Source organism: Balaenoptera physalus (genome assembly GCF_965194825.1).
Source record: "Balaenoptera physalus genome assembly, chromosome: 12".
Lineage (NCBI taxonomy): Eukaryota > Metazoa > Chordata > Mammalia > Artiodactyla > Balaenopteridae > Balaenoptera > Balaenoptera physalus.
This window is the reverse complement of record NC_138897.1, coordinates 92,743,649-92,767,512: the sequence shown is the minus strand read 5'-3', so window position 1 is coordinate 92,767,512 and position 23,864 is coordinate 92,743,649. Positions and strand designations below refer to the sequence as shown.

At 41.2% G+C, this 23,864-nt stretch overlaps 3 long non-coding RNA genes across 4 annotated transcripts in view; 2 read left to right on the top strand and 1 right to left on the bottom strand.

The window, feature by feature from the left end:
• Positions 1–23,864, bottom strand: part of LOC309640109 — a 394,077-nt gene that overhangs the window by 3,002 nt on the left and 367,211 nt on the right. The gene's annotated exons all lie outside the window — the stretch shown is intronic.
• Positions 1–23,864, top strand: part of LOC309640106 — a 226,109-nt gene that overhangs the window by 75,768 nt on the left and 126,477 nt on the right. The window lies entirely within an intron of this gene.
• Positions 1,281–22,019, top strand: LOC309640105. Its single transcript, XR_014252029.1, has 3 exons — positions 1,281–5,920; positions 6,231–8,812; positions 21,543–22,019. It is a non-coding gene; the product is annotated as an uncharacterized lncRNA (long non-coding RNA).

Below are 23,864 nucleotides of genomic sequence, written 5' to 3'. Positions count from 1 at the left end.
ACCTCTATCTAGACTGTAAGCTCCCCAAGGAAGAATCTGTGTCCAACTTGTTCATCCAGCATTCAGTTAGTACAGCACCAGGGCATTTTTAATTAATCAATAAATGTTTGTTGAATGAATAGCCCAATGTGTCCCAACTGTGTGTGAAGTAAGAATACATGAGTCTCAAGAATTCAAAGGAATGCCCTTTGTTCAAAGTTCAAGGGTTTAAGACACAAATTTCTTTTAAGAGGTTTTAAAAATGCTTCTTGATTTTTAGCTCTTTCCGGGGAGCGGGGGATGTGATATTGCACATCATGGGTACCACAACTTTGCTGCACCCTTCTCCTTTCCACATCTCTTGGGAAATTATTTTTCCCTCTCCATCTATGCAATTCAATACACATCTTCGGCGTCAATATCCCCAGACAACAATTACACTTTCCTATGTGTGTTGTTTTGTATTCAGACTAGGGAGAAACCCTTACAGAAAAATAATCACCCAAGCTTCATGAGTTTTTTTCCTCCACAAAACATGACCTTCGTAACCATTCTCATATTTTAAAGTTTCAAGTATTTTAGTGTTTTGTTTGCTGCTAGTTACATCAATTCAAATTTCTCCAAATCAACGGAACCCTCTTGCTTTCTTGCCAGTAATTGTCTGAAAAATTTGAAACTGATAACAACATCAGAACCTGAGTTAAGACTTTCTTGTGTTCTCTTTCAGAATGTCCATTTTCAGCACAAACGTTTTCTGCTAAAAACAAGGCCCTAGAGATAATGGGAAAGTCGCAGACTTGAAAATTGGCATGACATCCGGCCAGTGTTGCTTTGACACATTGGGCTGAGAGTCTGCTGGGAAAAAAAGTGGACATTATTTTGCTGAATAGGTTCAGGTTCTGTAATAAAAGATATAAACCTGGAAAACGTTTATTTTTTCCAGAGCTGTTCTTTTAACCACAAATGGAGACGCTTTTCAGCAAGTCCTTTCTTGGGGGTGGGGCTGAGTAGCAAAATCCTGGAAGGGATAACGTTCAAAATTCAAGAAAGCCATAAATTAAGCCACTTAACATTACTGCCAGTGGTTTATGCCAAGCAAACGAAATCACACAAAAGGGTGGAAGAAAAATGGCCAGTCAAGATATTCAATTATCTTAAAATCATGTGCCATCATCAAACTAAAATATCTACCATATGTCCCTAATTCACATTTTCAAATGTCATGGTTATCTTGTGAAGAGCATATTTACAAAAAAAAATATCTCTATGTGTTGAAGATTCCTTCAATAGATTCCTATTTTGGGAAATGTATATATTTAAAATGTACCACGGTTTCTTAAACCATCGATTGCCATTTCTTCATTGAAACATTACAATATTTTCTGTCTTTAAATTATTGAAAATATTACTGCATCTTCAAAATGGGATTGTCCAGACCTCTCTAGACCCTGATATAGAACACAGCTGCTCACTGTGATATAATCTATGTGTGTAGATGATGTGGGTGTCATGCTAGGAGAAGGTCACCATGAGGATGGGTGAATCCAGTTGCCAGCAACAACTTGACCAATCAACAAGCAGGGTGGGCCCGTGTTCACAGCAGCACTATTTACAAAAGCCAAGATATGGAAACAACCTAAATGTCCACTGACAGATGAATGGATAAAGAAGATGTGGTACATATGTACAATGGAATATTACTCAGCCATATAAAAGAAGGAAATAATGCCATTTGCAGCCACATGGATGGACCTAGAGAGGATCATACTAAGTGAAGTAAGTCAGACAGAGAAAGACAAATACCATATGATATCACTTAAATGTGGAATCTAAAAAAAATGATATAAATGAACTTATCTACTAAACAGACTCACAGACATAGACAACAGACTTGTGGTTGCCAAGGGGGAGAGGGGTGGGGGAGGGGTGGATTGGAATTTTGGATTAGCAGATGCAAACTGTCATGTATAGCATGGATAAACAAGGTCCTACTGTAGAGCACAGGGAAGTATACTCAATATCCTGTGATAAACCACAATGGAAAAGAATATGAAAAAGACTATATATGTATAACTGAGTCACTTTGCTGTACAGAAGAAATTAACACAACATTGTAAATCAACTATATTTCAATAAAATTTTTAAAAAAAGAAGCAGCACAGTGGTCAGCGTTCTATTCTTCCCGCTCAGCAGTGAACTAAGGACACCTTCCCTGCAAGCACACCATGAAGCACAGCTGGGCAGTCCCTGTGGCCATCAGGCTCAGAGATGCCTGCTGGACCTCAATCCATGGACACAGGCAACCCTGGTCAGAGTCCGCTGGTCCCGGTACCACATTTACTTATTGATTCCTGAAATATCTCTCACGCAGAAATCAACATACGTTGTGAATTCCATTTGCATTAGGAAGAAGACTTTGCCTATCTTGGAAATGTGGACCATTTCCAATGAATAGAATATTGACCACAGAAGCTTTTCAGTGTAAACTTTTAGCCTGGTTGAGGCTGAACAGGTTGGAGAGTGACCAGTGAGTATTGGTAACACTCTTATTGTTTTTTAAAGAATATTATTTCCAAGGTCTGAAGAATTAATTGGGAGTTGATCCAATGGCTTCTGAACATGAAATGTCTAAAAGTGTAGAGTTGTTTGATCTAGATTTTGCCACTTTAAAGCATTTTCGGGCTGTTTCTATACAGCTCTCAAGTACTGAATAACAATGTCTCTAGAGAGAAACTATCCTAGCCATCACATCCCATCCTCCAAAGAGGAATATATTGGTTTTATGATCACATTTTTAATAAGGAAGAACTTGTTATGGTCTCTGAGGCTTAAATGAGTTGTTTCCTTTGAGTTCACAAAATAGTCAAATATTTTTAAAGGTATTTTTCACATATTTTCAAGGAGGTTAAGTGCTCCAAGGGGGATAACATACATATGTGGTCTCTCTCAACATTGAACAGGTCCCTGGATTGCTACTTCCCATGCCTAGGCTCAATAAATAATTTCTTGGGTTAGAAAGAAAGAATGAAGTCAATACAGCCCTATTTATTCCAAAGCCACAGCAGTAATTCATGGTGCTGAAAATTCCCAGAGCCTTCAATTTACCTATCTGAACACCTGAAATAAATTGCAATTTTTGACCAAAAAAGTTACTCTGGGTCACATACCACCAACAGTCATAAAGCTGACAGTCATAAAGCTGAAACTAACATCTTTTTGCTGAAATAAGCAATGGGAATTCTCCTTGTAGCTTCCTGTTACTCAGACATGTTTTAATTTTTTTCCTCTAAAAGTTGTTTTTATTTCCCCTGGAGTATTTTTATCTATTTATTTTTATAAATTTATTTATTTATTCATTTATTTAATTTTTGGCTGCGTTGGGTCTTCGTTGCTGCGCGCAGGCTTTCTCTAGTTGCGGCGAGCGGGGGCTACTTTTCGTTGCAGTGCGTGGGCTTCTCATTGCAGTGGCTACTCTTGTCGCGGAGCACGGGCTCTAGGCGTGCGGGCTTCAGTAGTTGTGGCTCGCAGGCTCAGTAGTTGTGGCTCACAGGCTTAGTTGCTCCGCGGCATGTGGGATCTTTCTGGAACAGGGATCGAACCCGTGTCCCCTGCATTGGCAGGCGGATCCTTAACCACTGCGCCACCAGGGAAGCCCCCTCCCCTACAGTATTTTTAAAAGAGTGGCCGGCAATGGCCTGTCCTTGGAGAATACCTACCCTCCCCCCTTTATTTTTGAAGGAAGTGTGTGTGTGTTTGCGTGTGTGAGTGGTCAGCAAACGTTGCCATTTCACAGAATCAAATACCTGTCACGTTTGAAGGAAACAGTAATTATGAATTATGGGTCATTTACAAGAAGCGATACAAAATTAGCTTCTGGGCCTGTTTCCAAAGTTGGAGTGAATTTATGACAAACTGGATATTGATGAACGGTTTCTAAAATCTGTTGAATTTGTCAGCCTAGCCTGTGAATGAGTATTTGTTAGGTCAAATAAATGAAATGGTAATGAAATAGATTGTTTCTTTATGAAAAATGAAATTGCATGAGAGCTGGCCATTGTTAATTCTAGATTTGAAATCTCAACTTTATGGGTACTTTTTTTTTTTCAAATTGTGAGAAATGTGTTTAAGCTCTCATGCCAAGAAGCCCACCAAACCCTGAAGTTAAAAGAGCTACGAAAAATGACAAACATCAAATTCAGGATGATGATGGACAAAGCATATTCAAGTGGCTGTATTTGTATTGTTTCATTTCTGAGTCACTATGGAAAGTCTCTACGTTACTCTGACACTTCTAATAGAACATTATAAAGGGATGCTTCAGGGTTCAACAAAGCAATGAGGACGTGAGAACCCGCACTTTCCAAAGCGAGATGCTAGAGCATCTTTGTAAAGATGGCGCCTACAAATCTTGAGGGTGTACAAAGTGTGACAGTCCAGGAAGCCAAACATGAGACGGGATTCCTCTGGAGAACATCGTCTGTTGTAATCCCTTCTCCTCCCTGCGCTACCAGCAGGGGGCACCTGCCTTTCACCTTAAACTGGGAGTCAGATGGAGTTTTGCCTCAATTTGCCCTCCCTCAAAATCAAACCTTGAAACAAGTATTCGAATACAAGTAATTTACGTGGGAGGTGTTCCCAGGAAACATCGGTGGAGAGAGGAGTGACTCAGGGAAGTTAAAGAAGACAAGCAGGGATGCTATAATAATTTCTTTTTTAAAAACTGAGATAAAATCACCATTTCATAGGATTCACCTTTTGAAGGGAACCATTCCATGTGTTTAGTATATACCTAAGGTTGCAACCATCACCACTATGTAATTCCAGAACATTTTCATCACCCCCCCCAAAAGGAACCTCACACCCATTAGCAGTCGTTCCCCTCTTCCTCACCCCGCTCTGGAATCCACTCATCGGTTTTCTGTGTCTCTGGATTTGCCAATTGTGGTCATTTCATATGCGTGGAATCACATAACATGTGGCCTTTTCTGACTGGCATCTTTCACGTAGCATCATGTTTGTAAGGTCCATTCATGTTATAATATGTATCACTAATTCATTCCTTTTTATGACTGTCTACAATTCCATTGCGGGGATACAAACCTTTGGTTTATTTTTCAGTTAATGGACATTTGGGTTGTTTCCACATTTTGACAATTATGAATAATTCTGCCATGAACATTTATGCACAAGTTTTAGTGGACATCCATTTTAAAATATCTTGGGTAATTACTTAGGGGTGGAATTTCTGGATAATAGAGTAACTATGTTTAACTTTTTAAAAATTTAAATATAGTTTAAAAAGCAAAAAATAAATATAGTTGATGTACAATATTGTGTGAGTCTCAGGTATACAGCAGTGATTCAGTTACATATATTTTTTTTCAGATTCCTTTCCATTATAATTTATTGCAAGATATTGAATATAGTGTCCTGTGCTACACAGTAGGTCCTTGTTGCTTATCTATTTTATATACAGTAGTTTGTATGTAAACCAAAATCTGTGCTGCATCTACCACCGAACACTCCTACTGATCTCTGCACCCCACGAGGCTTTAATCATGATGGGCTTATGACAAAAACCCTAATGAAAGCGACAGCTTGAAACATGTCTCAAATGTCAACAAAAATGACTCCTTCCTCTATAGGTTCAAGTAGATGACACATCACCTGGGAGCAAAGGTCTACTTTTCCCTTCCATATGGTACAGTTGAGGCACAAATCCCCAAACAGCTCACTGTTTTGGTGTCACTGTAAACACAAGGTTTCTGGAAGATTCAGCTTAGAGAAAAACCAACCTTCACTGAAAATAGAGAGACATCGATAAAATCGCAAGTGGCTGTTTTAATATTCTATATAGTCTAACATTTCTCTCTAATCCTTTATAAAAATGTGTTGGAGGAGGGGACACCCAAAAGATACAGGAAAAGCCTGGTGTCTATAGGCTATCTTTTTTTTTTTTTTTTTAATAAATTTATTTATTTTTGGCTGTGTTGGATCTTCGTTTCTGTGCGAGGGCTTTCTCTAGTTGTGGCAAGCGGGGGCCACCCTTCATCGCAGTGCGCGGGCCTCTCACTATCGCGGCCTCTCTTGTTGCGGAGCACAGGCTCCAGACGCGCAGGCTCAGTAGTTGTGGCTCACGGGCCCAGTTGCTCTGCGGCATGTGGGATCTTCCCAGACCAGGGCTCGAACCTGTGTTCCCTGCATTGGCAGGCAGGTTCTCAACCGCTGCGCCACCAGGGAAGCCCCTATAGGCTATCTTAAAACACACATTAACATCTGAAAATTCAACACTGGAGAATTTTTCCAGTGTCCTCAACCTGATACCTGCCTTTCCACAGAGAGTGTATTTTATGATGGAACTACCTACAACACACAGTAACAGAGTTATGGACCAAAGTGGACTCAATTTATTAAAAATGTATTTAGAATACTGTTCAAAATTGACTTGCTGTAATCTAATGAAGTCCCTTAGAATAAAATTTTATTTACTCCTTTGTATTCTAATTAAAGAACACCTGAATTCCCAGGGTCTTAGTCTTGGTCTTCACAAAGCTATTGATTTGAGAATGGATTCCATCAAAGTACTAAAGGTAGAATTCAGTACCATTATTGGAAATTTTACTGAAAAAGAGTATCATCAATCATGTATCTAATATTTTCTCAACTATTATAATATATATATGTATATATATACACATACATATCCAAATTAGGATATGTATGGTCAAATATATGTTATTACCAATTTGGATATGTATGGTCAATATTTTATATATATATACATATATCTGTATATATATAATATGTAATATATATTATAATAGTTAGTTGAGAAAACACTCTTTTTCACTTTAAGGTTAAGTGTTAAGGGCCAAATGTCAAGTCCAGACCTCTTTTCAGGAAAATTAGTGGTATTCTGGGTATTCCCTCTTGGTATTTAATTTAGCTGTTTACTTGACCCTATAGGCAGACATTCATTCCTGGGCTAGAATTGTTTGCTGACTTCATTCCATAAAAGGCCATCAGAAGCATCCTTTAAAATAAAAAGGACCAGGAAACTTTCAATGTGAGTAATCAAATCTTATCAGAAATCTCTGTATCAGTGTCTCACGCATGCCCCAGAAGGCCCAGTTGAACGTTCATGAACAGCTGTCCAAAAAGGTTTAGAGATTTATTTGCAGGCAACATGAGGGATTTTCTCCCACTAGGCTCTGTGTGTCTCCATACAAGACCAAACACCTGGGCAACTGCCAATCCCAGCCATTCTAGAAATCTTCCTCTTTTTCGCTTAAAAAAAATAGTAATGATCCAACCTATAGCAGACATACCGTCTAATTCAGAACCTGGGCTGCCAGGATGACACAGGGTATATATTAGTACAAAGAGGCAGTAGGTGTGTTTTTCAGCTTTATGTTTGCAGAAAGGAAACCCACTTTTATTCTCATTTATGAGAGTAAAGAAAGGGTGTGCCACACCCCAACTTGATTGGAACCAAATGTGTATGGAAAGTATAGTGCCTATTCATGAGCAAAACAAGGGCGTCACGGTAGGGAAAGTCGTCCGTGGACAGAGCAAAAATAAGTAACCTTGGTTCTCTCTACTTTTATTTTATCACATATGGCCCTTGGCCAAATTCTTCTGACATCTAAGTATCAATTCTCTAATTGCAAGGGGTGAGCAGTGATTCTGTCTGTCTGTGCAGGAGTCATTGTGGGGAGGAATGAGAGGAAAACGTTGTTTATTACCTGTAATACTGTTGGCTTCTGAGATCTTTACTTGCTACTCAGGAATTTAAAGCTCTTTTCAGCCCTGATGGATTATCTCACTACCCTCTACATTAAATCATTTGCTTGTTAGAATGATATAAGGGCTCTCACAGGAAATTTGCCTTTGTTAGCTTTTAAAACTCTTCTCTCTCCCTGTCACCACCTTATCAAAGGCCCTAGTTGGAAAATCTGACTTCCAGGTCTGATGTTTAACTCAACGGGTACCTTTTTTAAAAAAAAAAAAAAACATTAAAAAAAATCGAAGTATAGTTAATTTACAATGTTGTGTTAGTTTCAGATATACAGCAAAGTGATTCATTTATATATATCACTTTCATATTCTTTTCCATTATAGGTATTACTGTATAAGATATTGAACATAATTATCTGTGTTCTACAGTAGGTCCTTTTATCTCTCTTTTTTTTTCTTTTATCTCTTTTATATATAGTTGTGTGTATCTGTTAATCCCAAACTCCTAATTTATCTCCCCCTCCCCACTATTCCCTTTGGTAACCCTAAGTTTGATTTCTATGTCTGTGAGTGACTTTCTGTTTTGTAAATAAGTTCATTGGTATCATTTTTTTAGATTCCACATATAAGTGATATCGTATGATTATTTGTCTTTCTCTGTCTGACGTACTTCACTTAGTATGATAATCTCTAGGTCCATCCCTGTTGGTGCAAATGGCATTATCAACGTGTATCTTTCTGATTGCCAGATTCTACAGCTTTCAAACAGTGGTGATGATACTTTACCTCGTGTGTAGACTGGTGATCATTTCATACTTATCTGAGTCTCTGGAAACATTAAGCATTCTTTAAGAAATGTTCATGTGAGAGCACGTTCTCTTTTGCTTAATCCTTATCTCTTAAGGATTGTCATTAACTAAATGCTTCAGTAAGATGAACCTTCACATCCTATTACAGCTCGTGGAGGGAGAGGACATGATGGAAGTGGAAGATATGTCCTCTCCTTCTAAAGCTATGACCCAGAAGATGTGTGCATTGCTTTCCATATCCAGAGGACCAGAATTTCATCACATGACTACATATAGCTGCAAGGGAGGTGGGTGAATGCAGTGTTTGTTCTGCACAGCCAGCTAAACTTGGGGATGTTGTTAGTGAAAAAGAGAAGACCAAGGATGTGTGTATGATCGGGTGGCAACAAGCAGGCTACCACAACGATACATCCGCGCTGAGAGCCTAGGCGATTGCTGGGTAAATACACGCTGAACGAGATAAATTATTATTGTTGACATTATTTTATTACTATTATTATCTGATCCTGGCAGACAGTCTCTGGTGTTAAACAAACCAGGAACGTTTTTCAAGCCACCCATTAAGACTGCTTACATCTACTATAAATCTGTGGATTTCACTGCCCAAGAAGTTATTTTCTGCAAACTGAGAAAGCTACTATTTTCTGTTTTCCGATGGTTGGCAGAAATGAAAGATAGTTTTCCAGCTCATGATTAATAGAAAGTAGGAAAATTAAATGTGAGTTAATAAGATACAAATGTCAAAATAAGCCGTAGCCTCATTATTTTTTATACACTTTCAACGCCACTGCTCTGCCACGGAGGAAGTGATAGGATTTCGGGAATGAGCTGAGTTCTACTGACTCTCATGATTAGAAATGCTTTCCTCAAACTGCAAAACTGCAAGAACGCATAAAGCTAAGCATGGAACATGACGCAGAACAGAACAAATGGACCAGATGTGCGCTTCCTGGACTTGTGTTTAGAAATAAGACACTTGTATCAGTTCTCCCATCTTAAAAAGAGGCCCCTCTCCCCACCAAATACAAAATCCCGTGTTCTGTCATTGTTCGTATGCTCGTACACGCTAGTCCTTTTCTCCTTTGAGCGTAAGTGCAAAATTTAATCTGTGTGCCAAATTTAAATCTATTTCTATAAATTTAAGTAATATCACTGGAGTGAAAAAAAAGATATTTTAAAAGAGGACTTAACATCATTTAAATGCAGAAATAAATTATTATTTAGGAATTTTAGAATTTATTATCTTTTTAGTATATTACTTTATTATATTATTATAGATGTAATATACATTATATATAATTATTATATAATTAATTATATTAATTTAGGCATTATAGGAATTTTCTGACAAACATGTGACCCTATTTAAAATAAGAAAACAGAGTAACTGATGTGCTTAATCTAACTTACTTTGTAGTTTATCAGATTAATAGTTTCCATAGGCTACTTGTTTCCTTTCTTTAAAAAGTATTTATTTATTTATTTTTATTTTGGCTGCACTGGGTCTTAGTTGCTGCATGCAGGATCTTTTGTTGCAGGCTCTTAGCTGTGGCATGTGGGATCTAGTTCCCTGACCAGGGATCGAACGCTGGCCCCCTGCACTGGGAGCGCCCGGTCTTACCCACTGGGCCACCAGGGAAGTCACTACTTGTTTCTTAAAAGAAAGACAATCAAATAATTTTCAGCTTAGGGTTGGGTTGACAGGTTTACCTTTCCGATGAGTTATCTAGGAACATGATTTTCATCTATGAACAGCTATGCAATTACATTGATAATATTACAGCCAGGGTTATTAACTGGTGTAGAAACACATCATTAACTTCTCACAACATGCAGCCTTTGGCAAATATCAGTTAGAAGAGCAGTCTCTCAGCTCTATGAATGCCATCATAGTATTCCTTTTTTTTTTTTAGTATTTTATTTATTTTTTAAAAAATTTACTTTATTGAAGTATCGTTGATTTACAATGTTGTATTAATTTCTACTGTACCACCAAGTGATTCAGTTGTACATATATATACACATTCTTTTTTCATATTCTTTTTTCATTGTGGCTTATCACAGGATATTGAATATAGTTCCCTGTGCTATACAGTAGGACCTTGTTGTTTATCCATTTTATATAATATATAATAGTTTGCATCTGCTAATCCTAAACTCCCAATCCTTCCCTCCCTCATCCGCCTCCCCTTGGCAAGTACAGGTCTGTTCTCTACGTCTGTGAGTTTGTTTCTGTTTCATAGATAAGTTCCTTTGTGTCATATTTTAGATTCATAAAAGTGATATCACATGATAGTTGTCTTTCTCTGTCTGACTTCACTTAGTGTGATCATCTCTAGGTCCATCCACGTTGCTGCAAATGTGAATGCCATCATAGTATTCTAAACTGGAGTTGAGAAGTCGTAGGATGAAGGCTCTTGTTCAGCCCTCCCTTGGGCCCGAGAGTCACCACCAGTCAATCACAGCACTCTTTGAGATCAAACCTGCTCTCAGAACCCCTCTCATCGCCTAGCCTTAGGACGAGTCGACCAGAATGTGCCCAGCAACTTGTCCTGACTGCCCGTCCTAGATGATTCTGCTCAGGTTGCCTGCTCTGCCTGTATGCTTCTTGGTGTGAAAGATGTAACGTCTCCTAGATCGTTAGGACACTTAGTGAGAAAAGCATTGATGACAGAGTTCCTTTAACAGAAGTCCTTTCTTGAATACCACAGTCACATACATCATCTTTAGAGAAGAAAATATTCATTGCATTTAATCCCACCGCTAACCTGCTGTTGCCATCTTGGTGTCCTGGCTTCCAGTGGGACGCGGTGGTGAGGGATGATTGCCGTGCCTGTTTCGGTGAGGCTGGGCTGTGTTATGAATCTCACGTTTCCTTGAGAGAGGTCAACTGTGAGGAAGTGAGTAAAGAAATAAACCAGATGGTTTCAGAGAATAATACACATGGGAAAACAGTAACATAGGGTCATGTGATGGAAAGCGATGGGGCTGCTCTCATGTGGGGTTCCCAGTGAAGGCCTCTCTGAGGAGGGCATTGGAGCAGAGACCTGAAGGATGTGAAAGTCAGATATGCTAATAAATTCAGGGGAAGAGCATTTAGGCACCGGGAATAGCAAATGCAACAGCCCTGAGTCAGCCACAGCCTGATATGTTTTAGAAAGACGAAGTAGCCTGTTTTCCTGGCCCCGGAAGATGGTCAGGGTAGACAGGAGAGGTTGGCTAGAGTTGATACTTTAAAAGCGTATTGCAAAGCTGTTGATGGTTTCCCAGCAAGAGAGTGAAGTGAAGACACTTTGCCATTTACAAAGATCCCTGTGACCCCCGTGTGGAGAAGGGTTTGATGGGACCAGAGGGGACTGTGATAGAACGGTTGGGAGGCTACTGCACTAGTCCAGGCAGAAGAAGATGAGAGCAAAGAGGAGATGGAGAGAGGAGGACCTTTCACTGCTTCAAATGATAAAACTTGCTGCTGCATTGGATGTGAGGGATGCAGGACTCAAGAATGACCCACAGACAGACAGGAAAGTGGCACAACAAAACTAGAGGGACCTTAGGACATGCTGTGGGTGTATAGAGGAAGGAGCATGGAAGATTCCACGCCAGGGAATTCCAGCAGGGTTTCCCAAAACTTCATGCTGTGAATCAGACTGAAAAGATGACCAACAGAGACACTGATACACCGATATTCACATTTTAGCCACAGATGGTACTGGTCAGTGTAGGAAGCAAAACTGGGATTTGAAGTAGAATCCCTGAGTGAGAGAAAGGAAGAGCTCTGACCTCTTGGCCACAATGTCTTATCAGCTCCTTGTTGTAGGCTGCCCTGTCCATCTCTCTTCTCTTTGGGCTCCACAGTCTTTTTATCCTGCTAGGGCCTGGAGGAAAGCCTGTTGGCATGTACCAGCTGAGAGCCTGCTCTAGGGTCCTGGGAAAGATGGTGGGATGGCACTTTAGGATGTCATTCATCTCAGAGGAGGGACCCCAGAGCAGAAGAGTAGGGCAGGTTCCAAGTAAACACCTACAGCCCCCAAGGAGGAGACGAGCCAGGTGTGACAATAGGGAGGAGTGGGGACTGTGGCATCAGAAAAGCAAATCCCCATCTGACTGTGGCCGCTGCTCGCAGCTCAGGATTATCCTCGGAACTTGAGCCCAGAGTACCAGATTTTCCTTCTTTTTAAGAGAGGCCTGAAATGTAGATTTTTATGTTAAATAGTGTGGTTTTCCAAAGTTGGCTAATGTCTAAGTTAATACTCATAACGGAATGGAAAACACATGTCACTGGATGACTGAGGACCCCTGAACGGTCTTTTTTTTTCAGGTAATGTCATGATCACTCGGGGACCGTATGGCCTGGGGGGTGGAGGGCAGCCCCAGTGTACAGCCACCAAACTGCCGTGGTTACTCAGCGTGGCCCTTTCATTCTCACAAGTGTCCCAGTTTGGGTGATGAAGCATTTGGTCATCCTAATTATAAAGTTCTTTCCAAGTCTACCTTCCTCAGTGGGTTTAACATCATTTGACGTAAGAGGCTTTTCAGAAATGGGGTCTTAGTCTGTTTGGGCTGCTATAACAGAACACCATCGAGTGGGTGGCTTCTAGACAACACACATTTATTTCTCATAATTCTGGAGGCTGGAAGTCCGAGATCAAGATGCCCACAGGTTCCGTGTCTGGTGAGAGCCCGTTTACTGGTCCATAGATGCCATCTTCTCGCTGTGTCCTCAGTGGGGAAGGGGGCAAGGGAGCTCTCCGGGGTCTCTTCTATAAAGTCACTGAGTCCCATAAGGCATGGGCTGTGCTGTCGCTTGCTGGAGGTGGGATTGGAATCAAGGAAGTCTTGCAGGTGGGGTTGGAGACTCTAACAGTTGGGGAGAGCAGCGTTAGCGCTGGGGGCTGGTGTATTTGTGCTGGGGTTGGTGTTATCCCTAAAGATGCAATGGCTTGGCCAGGCCACTGGGCGCATGTGCTGAGAAAGCGGTGATGGTGGTGGTAGTAGTGTGGGTAGTAGCGTGGAGTCATGCTTCTGCCTTGAAAATAGAAGCTACGCCAATCCGTCACACTCGCATTGGGGAGGGGAAGATGCTCGTTCCTGCTGTCTACAGAAGTGTAGACGAAGCGGCTCCTTCTGTTCAACTTATGCCATGACTTTTACCAACAGCAATGCAGGCCCTTCAATATCTCTGCAAGACGATGAATAATAAAGTTGCCAGACAATGGAAGATCTCCTTACCTTTTGTAACCTTTTAGTCAGTGTCATCTACCCATCTAAAATTTCCAGGGAATTCCCTGGTGATCCAGTGGTTAGGACTCGGCACTTTCACTGCCCGGGGGCCCGGGTTCAATCCCTGGTGAGGAAACTGAAATCCCACAAGCTGCGCGGGGCGGCCAAAAAAAAATTTTTTTTTTCCATGAAATTTTGCGTTTCTTACTATCTGCCTCCATCCTGCACTCTTAAGAAATTTCGTCTTGGTTTTTGAAGAAGAAGAATTTCGATTATAAGAAAACTCAGGGCCTGGCAGAAGAAAGAATCACACAATTCCACAATGAAGAATCATAATCTGTCCTTGTTCATAATTTTCCACAAGTGATCTATTTATATATATGTATTTTTTTCTTTCAAAAAAGGACATACTTTTGTTATTTTGCTTGTTGAGGTTTCCAGTAGACTGTGCTTACATTTCTGATGAAAACTTTCCAGGATGGAGGCAAAGAAACACACGGACATGGAAAAAAACAAACAGCATAACTACTTGTGTATTAGCAGTTTGTTAAAAAGCTGTCAGCCAGGGAGAAAAAGGGATAAAACCAGGGAAAACTGAATGGATATAAATTGCAGCCACCTGCTTACTCATTTCCAAAGCATTTGTGAAATACAGATCAATTTCTTAGAAGCAATGTTGTTGAAGCTTTGCTGTTTAAGCCCCCATCGCTCACCTCTAACCTGACCCAGCCACGTCACTCTGTGAACGGCAAGTGGCCGCCTGTAAGTGGTCAGCTTTTAGGACCAAAAGGCGTCTGGCTGAGACCATTTAAAATAGCATCACATTGCCCAGATGCAGAGAAGGCAGACAATGCATTGTGTTAATGGGTTACTGATTTCAGTCCTGGGGACACATTTATAAGATGTTGATTTGGCCTGTGACTAATTACAGAATGGCTTATAAAGCTGAGTTAAAGATGGGTAAAGCTGCAGAGAGTCATGCCTTTTAAAGCTGCTTCCAGAGATGTAGTTGAGCTCACACAGAAAAGGCAGAGTCGGTCTGTAAAATATGCATTTGTCGCATCGACTCCAGCCCAGGACCCATCAGTAGGAAAAGTGAGAAACCACATCTGATTATTTTGTATTTGTGATATTATCCTTGAAATGCTATTTGTACACACCCTTATTTTAGTCACTGAAGGCACCCTGTGGTTAAAACACACATTTTATATATTTTATATCCATCCACATATCAGTGAAAAGATTACTGGCATATGAACATCTTTTTTCCCCTGGATGGTCGGAATTTAATGATTTTCATTATCTTTTCTAATCTGTGTTTAATGTTATTTTAAAAATAAATGTGTATTTATGTATTAAATATTTTTTAAGTAGAATAAAAATATTTTTCAAAGGAAGGATAGAGGTCACTAATTTGCAGAAGGGAAGTTGGAGGCCTGTCTCTGTGGATGTTCACATCTAATGTCTCCCTTGGAACTGAGGCTCGTGGGCAAACGATGCTTGCCATGACCGTGATTCATTCAAGTCAATTTCCACCACCCTCACCTGGGCTCATGCTTCCTGTGACCTCACTTTAAAAAAAAACTCCCTTATGGGCTTCCCTGGTGGCACAGTGGTTAAGAATCCACCTGCCAATGCAGGGGACACGGGTTCGAGTCCTGGTCCGGGAAGATCCCACATGCCACGGAGCAACCAAGCCCGTGCGCCACAACTACTGAGCCTGTGCTCTAGAGCTGGCGAGCCACAACTACTGAGTCTGCGTACCACAACTACAGAACCCCGCGTGCCTAGAGCCCATGCTCTGCAACAAGCGAAGCCACTGCAATGAGATGCCTGCGCACCACAACAAAGAGTAGCCCACACTCGCCGCAACTAGAGAAAGCCTGCGTGCAGCAACAAAGACCCAACACAGCCAAAAATGAATAAAAATAAAATAAATAAATTTATTTTTTAAAAAAACTCCCTTAAAAGTTGCGGATACATGAATCACTGACTTCACAACTGTCGCAGAAAGGTCTGAATGAGTGTGATGATTATTTCCTGATGTCTCTCATCAGTGATTTAGCTATCCCCGTAACCACAATAAACTCATCAAGGCTCGATTCCATGTGGGTGAATTCCACATCCCATCTGAGTCATCTAGGAAAAATGAATGTGGTCCTCCAAAATTAGGACCACCACAGTGCATGAATTTTGCATATTATTTGTCAGGATATATTTGACTTAATTGCCAAGTTTATCATCATGGTTGTGTTTCCACTTCACAATGAACCACCCCGAACTCCTTACATGACTATGCTATATGATTTGTCATGGAATGATCAGAATTAATCTGGAAAACTGAACCGATAATGTAATTACAAATCATATCTGTTTGTTTGAATATAAAATAAAATTTCCCCCTCTGCCTAAAAGTGCTTCATAGTTTCTTGGTTTGCTCAGAAAATTATGAAAGAATTCTATTTGTCCACACTTCAAAATCAAACTTTATTTTAAAAAAAATTTTATCATTTCACTCCCCAAAATCTCTCTGACTGCTGCTATAGACTGAATGTCCAAATTCACATGTTGAATTCCTCAAAATGATGGTTTTGGGAGGTGGGACCTTTGGAAGGTGATTAGGTCATGAGGGTGGAGCCCTCAGAAATGGGATTAATGCCCTTTTAAAAGAGACCCCAGAGAGCTCCCTCACGCCTTCCACCAAGTAAGGACACAGAGGGAAGGCAGCTTTCTATGAACCAGGAAGCAGGTTGTCACCAGACACCAAATCTGTGGGCATCTTCATCTCAGACTTAAGGCCCCCAGTAGTGTGAAAAATAAGGCACCCAGTCCGTGGTATTCTATTATAACAGCACAAGGGGACGAAGACAGATGCTAATGGATTGATGTAGCTTTGGGGATCACATTTAATTTGGACAGAGCTCAGTTTTTGTAGATGAGACAGGGCCAGAAAGGGAACTTCTAGGAAAATGCAGGCTTAAATTAAGAAAGCAGTTCATTACCACCTGTATTGTTTTTCTCCTTGAGGGTAAAGAATGACTACAGGCAATGTTTTATCTTAATTGGTGATCATGAAGAGCCCTTTTGATAGTTAACACTCCTAAACATCTTCATCACCTCCGCATCCATCTGCAAACTAAATTGTGTTTAAAATTATTCAAAGCTACTATCCACCTGTGGCCAACACCCAGAAGGCATTCTTACCTCCTCCCAGTTTACCAAACCCGATCAAATAAATTTTGATATGCTGCATTTCATTGTCATTCAGTTCAAAACACTAATGTCTGGTTTGAGTTCGTCTTTAAAATTGTGTTATTTAATTCCCAAATATCTGGGAATTTTTCATAGATCTGGTATTGATTTCTAATTTAGTTCCATTTTGGTCAGGGAATAGAAATCATATTATTTTAAAGCTTTAAAATTACTTGAATCTTTTATTAGGACCCAGAATATGATCTATATCCATAAATCCATGAATACTTGAGAATACGTTTTCTACTTGTGTCAATCATCGAAAGAGTTACTGAAGCATCTCTCTCTCTCTTTTTTAATCTCTCTCTCTCCTGAACCCAGTCGACAGATAGATCTAAATGAGGCCAAAGAGAGCACCGAGTTTAATAGTCTTCTTGTGCAACAGAGGTGACTCTTGGGACGAAGCCCAGACTCGCCAGACGCCAGGCCTCTAGATTCTCAGCTCCTTCTTAAACCCATTCTGATCTTCTGAGTCTCCGTCCCCCCTTTTATCTCATTTTCTTCCTAATTTACCATAATGGAGAGTCAAAATAAAAGATTAAATTATTTATCATTATATTATTGAGCAGATTTATGTTTCTTGCTCTTCATTATGAAGACTAATGAGTAGGACATTTTCTAATTCCCTAAGCGTATCAAACTAATTCGATTTTTACTTTTATGAGGTCTATAATTATTCTCTTCATGGTTAATTGTCCACGGTAGGAAAAAATAATGGTTTCTCACACCATTACTAAGTTGCAAAAGTCTCATTTATCAATAATCATTTACATTAATATTAATTCCTAGCTTAAATATGCCAGCTCTTACCAGTCTTATGCTAGACTTCAGTAAGCCCATTGCTTCCCAGGACCGGCGACAGGGTAGGGATTCATCAAATGAACTGAATCTAATTTCCTTTATGGATTCTGGTTCTTAGGAGACTTCTTTTCTACTCTGATGGGCACTGAAGCACATCTGTAAATATTAAGCGAAGATAAGAAGATGGCTATTCTTGGATCAGCTCTTTCCTTTACTTAGAAATGTCTCATCTATTGTCTTGGTGCACAGCTGAAACTTCCAGTTTTGGAATCCTGTATCATTTACACCATTATTTAGAAAGGTTCACTTTCCTGCTGCCAAAAGACCCATACATGTAGTTTCCTTGACTTACTGTGGCCACCTCTGCCCCTGATGGAAGGTGGAATTGAGTTCCCTATATGTCAATGTGTCAATGTCAAGGCTGTTACATCTCCCACCAGAGGTCAGCTTCTGAGTCAGGATTTCCGGGACAGTAAATTCTATGCAAGGCACGTAGTGTCTTCTCTGAATTCTCAGAGAAGGAGCCTTCCCAACAGCTCTACGAGGAGTGCAGGGATTGATGCCTTTGCTTTTATCTGTCTGTTCTTTCTGGAAGGATTTTCACGCACAACCCTCAGACCGGGGGGGAAAAAAGCCATTCTAGTAATCAGATATCAGCACACACGGATACATAGAGACAGAAAAAACGTACAATTTTCATAAAAGTTCCAGGGGATGGAGTGAAATTCCTTAATCAGGTAAATTTGCAGTGGCAAAGGTTGACAGAAGCTGAAAGGCGTTGTCAGTTTCACATGGTCTGTGGGTGTCTGCTCGTGGCCTGGGACTCCGTGTCCTATACGATCACCTCCCCAACAGCAGTGAACTTTCGCCTCATAAAAGGCATCACTTATCCTGGACAGGATATCAAGGCGACTTTCTTTTCTTTGCTTCCTTTCTTTCTTTCTCTCTCTCTTTCTTTTTTGCCGTGAGGTGCGGGATGTGGGATCCTAGTTCCCCAACCAGGGATGGAACCCGTGCCCCCTGCATCAGGAGGGTGGAGTCTCAACCACTGGACCACCAGGAAGTCCCCAGGGTGAATTTCTTAAGTGACCAAGTGAAGAGGGAAGTAACCTTTGTGAGCCTACTGACTATCATTACATTCGATTAAATTTAATAACACAGTTGCTTCCTTGAACGATTTAACACAAAGAGACACAAAACACATGGGTACTTAGAGATGAGGTTATTCACCCGCAAGCTGATCATGGCTTCATTGTCTCGGCCGTGCTATGATTTCCATGTTACTGCCCTGAAAGGTGATGATCACTCCTGACAGATAGCCAGTGCGTTCCCTGAAGATCGTGCACCTTGAATGTCTTGTCACTGAGAAAAAATGATCGCTGTGCCGATTTCACCGTGACAGGGTTAACACAGGCTTGCTGTAAAACCAGAGGCATGCCCACCTTTAGGTAATTAGCTAAACGCTGCTTCCAATGCTCTGTCCATTCATTCATCAGAATCAGCCCCTGTCCAGTGCCAGGTACCATGTGATTCCCAATTGATACCATATGTACGGGATAGGCATGGGACATGCTTAGACTAAAAACATATTCTCTGTTTATCTGAGATTCAAATTGAGCTGGATGTACGAAAGCCTGCAACCCTAGCCTTCCGTCAGTAGGCAGTCTATCGGGGACGGTCAAATACACAATGGAAGTGCCGTGTAATCACCAGTATGATGGCAGCTGCAGGTACAAACTGAAGCAGAAATGACAATGAGAACTGGTCCAGACAGAGGAAGTGAAGGTGGATCTTTAGGCAGAGGGAGAAGGTATAACAGACCCTGTAGGTCATCGATCCCTCTGCCCTTCACGTCACTCCTGGATCTTTCAGCCTGTACCATCCACTCTTGCCCTTGACTTTGCATATTCTGGTATGTGCCCCTCTGTGCCCAAGGGCTCTCCCTCCTACCCACAGCTGTGAAAAAGTTTGCCGTGTGACTGTGGGCTGGGCTGGGAGAGCTGGGCAGTAACTGCAGCCCCTCCCAGGAGCATCCCTTCGCCGGTGACTCTTAGGAGTGGAGTATAAATACCCCGGCTCCCTAACACCGCAGATTGGACCATTGTGAGGGGAGTGTGTGTGTGTGTGTGTGTGTGTGTGTGTGTGTGTGTGTGAGTGTGTCGCGGTTTTCCCCAAAATGTCACCACCCGATTAAGATCCAGTAATGCCCCGGGGCAGCTGGCTCGAGGGGGCACCCTTAGTGCCTGCCTTTCCTTCAAGCCATCGATTTCCCGCTTCTCATCTGCTGCCCCCTCAACTTCCCGGAGACGCCGTCTTCCCTTGAATCCACAGTGTTGGATTTTATAGCCTAGGTGGGGAGGGTGAGGGAGAGAGCGGCCCCATCAGTGAGTTCCTTCCGTCTGTTTACCATCCGTCTCTGGGCCAGGGAGCAGCACCGTGTCACCTGCGGAAGCAGACGCCCCGCTGCCCTGGTGTCTGGAGAAAAGACGACGCCAAGATGAAAGTCCTGGAGCGTCTTTCATCTCCCCGCGCTCGCTGCTTCATCAGCATCGCGGCCTCGCTGCCGAGACTGATGAAACGCTTAGAAGCGTCCCGGCTCCTGCGCTCTCAGTGCCGTGTGCGCTGGCAGCTGCCACCTCGTCCTACCTGTGACCCACGCGCATCTTCCCAGAACAGCCAAAAACAAACTTTCTCCACCCATTTGGCTTTTTACACAGAGTTGCTCAAGACAATCAGTCATGAATCTCTGGAGGCCTAGTGAGGTGTTTAGGCTTTCTCATATAAAAGCATCCGAAACCAAGATTCTCTTTCTGAGAAGGTCAATGTTGCTTTGCATCCAGGAATTAACACCAGGTAACTGTGGTCAGTGAGGAAGAGGGAGGCGACAGGAGATGGAGTGAGTGGGGTCGGGTCACTCAGAGCTTCAGTGACCACTTGGGATTTTTAAAAAGTCTAAGTGGAATGGTATGTCCTTGAAGGCTGGGAAGAGGGATCGTGGCATGCTGCCGTTTCACATTTAAAGTGATGTCTCCAATGAACCTATCTACAAAACAGAACTACGGACATTTAGAGCGGAAGGGTGGTTGCCAAGGTTGGGGGGAGGTGTTCGGGGGAGGGATGCATTGGGAGTTTGAGATCAGCAGATGCAAACTATTATCTACAGGATGGATAAACAACAAGGTCCTACTGTAGAGCACAGGGAACTCTATTCAACATCCTGTGATAAACCAGAATGGAGAAGAATGTGAAAAAGAATGTATATATATGTATAACTGAGTCACTTTGCTGTACAGCAGAAATTAACTCAACATTGTAAATGAACTATACTTCAATAAAAGGAGAACTTTTCAAAATTAAAGTGATGTCTCTGTCAAAGGGCAAAAAAGGAATCATGGAAACAGATTGGGGTTCTTGTAAATGTCCCAGAAGGGATGATAGCGGCGTGGGTCTGGATGGTGGCAATGCCCATGGTGACACGCAGTCTGATTTGCCAACTATTTTTGAGATGGAACTGATAGGATTTGGTATTTCATTATATATAAGGAAGGATTTAAAGTCTACTTAATGTTTATACATTTAAATAAAATCAACATATCGTCGCTGTTGTACGACGTGATATTATCAGGCTTCAGAATCTCAGCAGATGCTGACCGGTGACCTGAGGGGACTGTTAGTTGGGCGACCAGTGACACCTGCACACGGTTATTCCCTAACAACCACGATTTATGATTTTGTCTCATTAAGTCTGCTACTCAGAGGTCACCAGGAGGAGCCCCAGCTTTGTCCCTCCTGAAGATGGCTGCCATGCATCCAAGGTCCGTGGCAACAGTGCTCTTCTCTGCTGTTACCAAGACAGGGATCGCCAGGGTACATCACAGAGGCAGAGTCCTAAGCCCTTGCCCTTCTGGGCTCCGTCCCACACTTGGATATCTGAGGCCTGGGCAGTCAATCCCATGTCAGCTGCGTCATCTCTGTCCTTGCAGTTTTTCATTGAAAAACCTCAAACTCACGTTTCCTTGTTTGTATGGTTTAGTCTAAAATACATTATATAATGTTATTTTCAATATAAAAGTGTATTGAGGGGCTGGGGGAGGGAAGGATTGGGAGTTTGGGATTAGCAGATGCAAGCTATTATACATAGAATGGGTAAACAATGAAGTCCTATTGTACAGCATAAGGAACTCTATTCAATATCCTGTGATAAACCATCATGGAAAAGAATATGAAAATGAATATATATGTGTACAACTGAGTCACTTTGCTGTACAGCAGGAATTAACACAACATTGTAAATCAACAAAACTTCAATAAAATTTTAAAAAGTGTATTAAATTAACCATTTAAATGTTTTCAGTAATAACAAACAAACAATGTGGGAGATTGAAGAAGCAAAGCTTTCATTTTTCTGGGGGGGTAGTAGCCCCATTCTTCCTGCACCACATAAACACATCCGTAGGCCGAATTCTTTTCAAAATTCCTTTAAGGAATATTATATCTTGATTATCTTTGTTTCTCCATTGTTTTATTGTGGTAAATACACATAACATAAATTTTACCATCTTAACCATTTTAGGTGGACAGTTCAGTGGTATGAAATCCATTCATAATGTGTCTAGAACTCTTTTCATCTTATAAAACTGAAAGTCTGTTCCCATTAAACACTAACTCCCATTCCACCCTCCCCCAAGTTCCTGGCAACCACCATTCTACATTCTGCCTCTATGGTTTTGACAACTGTGGGGACCTCATGTAACTGGAATCATACAGTATTTGTCTTTTTGTGACGAGTTAATTTCACATAATGTCCTCAAGGTTCATCTGTGTTGTAGCCTGTGTCAGAATTTCCTCCCATTTTAAGGCTGAATATCATTCCACTGTATGGATAGACCACACTTTGCTTATCCACTCATCATCCATCGATGGACACTTGAGTCCTCCCAAACACCATCTAGACGATCATACTTCTCATTACCATTTTTGTGACTGTCGCTAAAATTCTCACCAGCACAGCCCCCCTTACATTCCCCAAATTTCCCATTAAAATGGAACTCTGTCTCCTGAATTCAATCAATCTGCTAACAATTACTGAATAGCCTTTTCCAAATAAATTGCCCTGTTACCAACCTGCCATCTTGGGAGTGGAAAAGGGATATTGAGATGATACAATGAATGGATGAGTTTTGATGTGGGAAGTCATTGGATAGAAAGTTGCAAATATCTCAACTCATTTCTTTTGAAGCTGTCAATATTTTGACTTCCCAGTAAAGTTTTGCTCTGGTTAACATGAAAGTGTGCATGTTCATAAGTGATATTTTGCAAATGAAGGGAATGTCAAAGTACTGGAGGAGCCCCATCCTGTGAGTTCTACTGCATGATGTGGTGAGTTCTAACCTACGACTGACCCTCAGAGTGTCTGTGTTTGATGGTGGGAGAATTTGCACTTGGGTTTCCTCATAAGACCAGATCTTGCACAGAATATGATAGCAAATAAGAGCCCTAGCTTGCAACTGTAAAGCTAAAATTGGACAGGAGGATTGATATTTTAGCTTTGCATATGGAGGGTCTCAGTGTGTGACTATGTCTTTAACTTTGAACATGAGATAAGAAATTCCTTACACTTGGTGTTGACTTTAGTTTCTTACATGGGCCTTGGGCAAAATTTTACTAACACATAATGCTCTTCATGAAGCAACAGCTGGAATATACTTGGCAACAGCTGTTCATATAAATAATTCACCACTAATTTGTTCGAGGGGCCCTCCTGAAATGAGATGCCAAATTGGATAATAGGTTGATGGTGCAATGGAAAGTGATAATATTATGATTATTCCCATCTGCCCTCATCGGTTACAACAAAGAGAAGGGTAACACTCCATTTCATAAGTCTGTGAACCTGGCATATTCACAGGTTCTGGGGTTTAGGAAGTGAAAATATTTGGGGGCCTTTGTTCAACTCAACTAAATGTCGCCATGTGGAAATGCAGGGTGGGTATTGATGAGACTTCTGATTTTTCAAGAGAAGCCAGGGATCTGGATTTTTGCAGAGAATATTCTGATGTTTCAAAT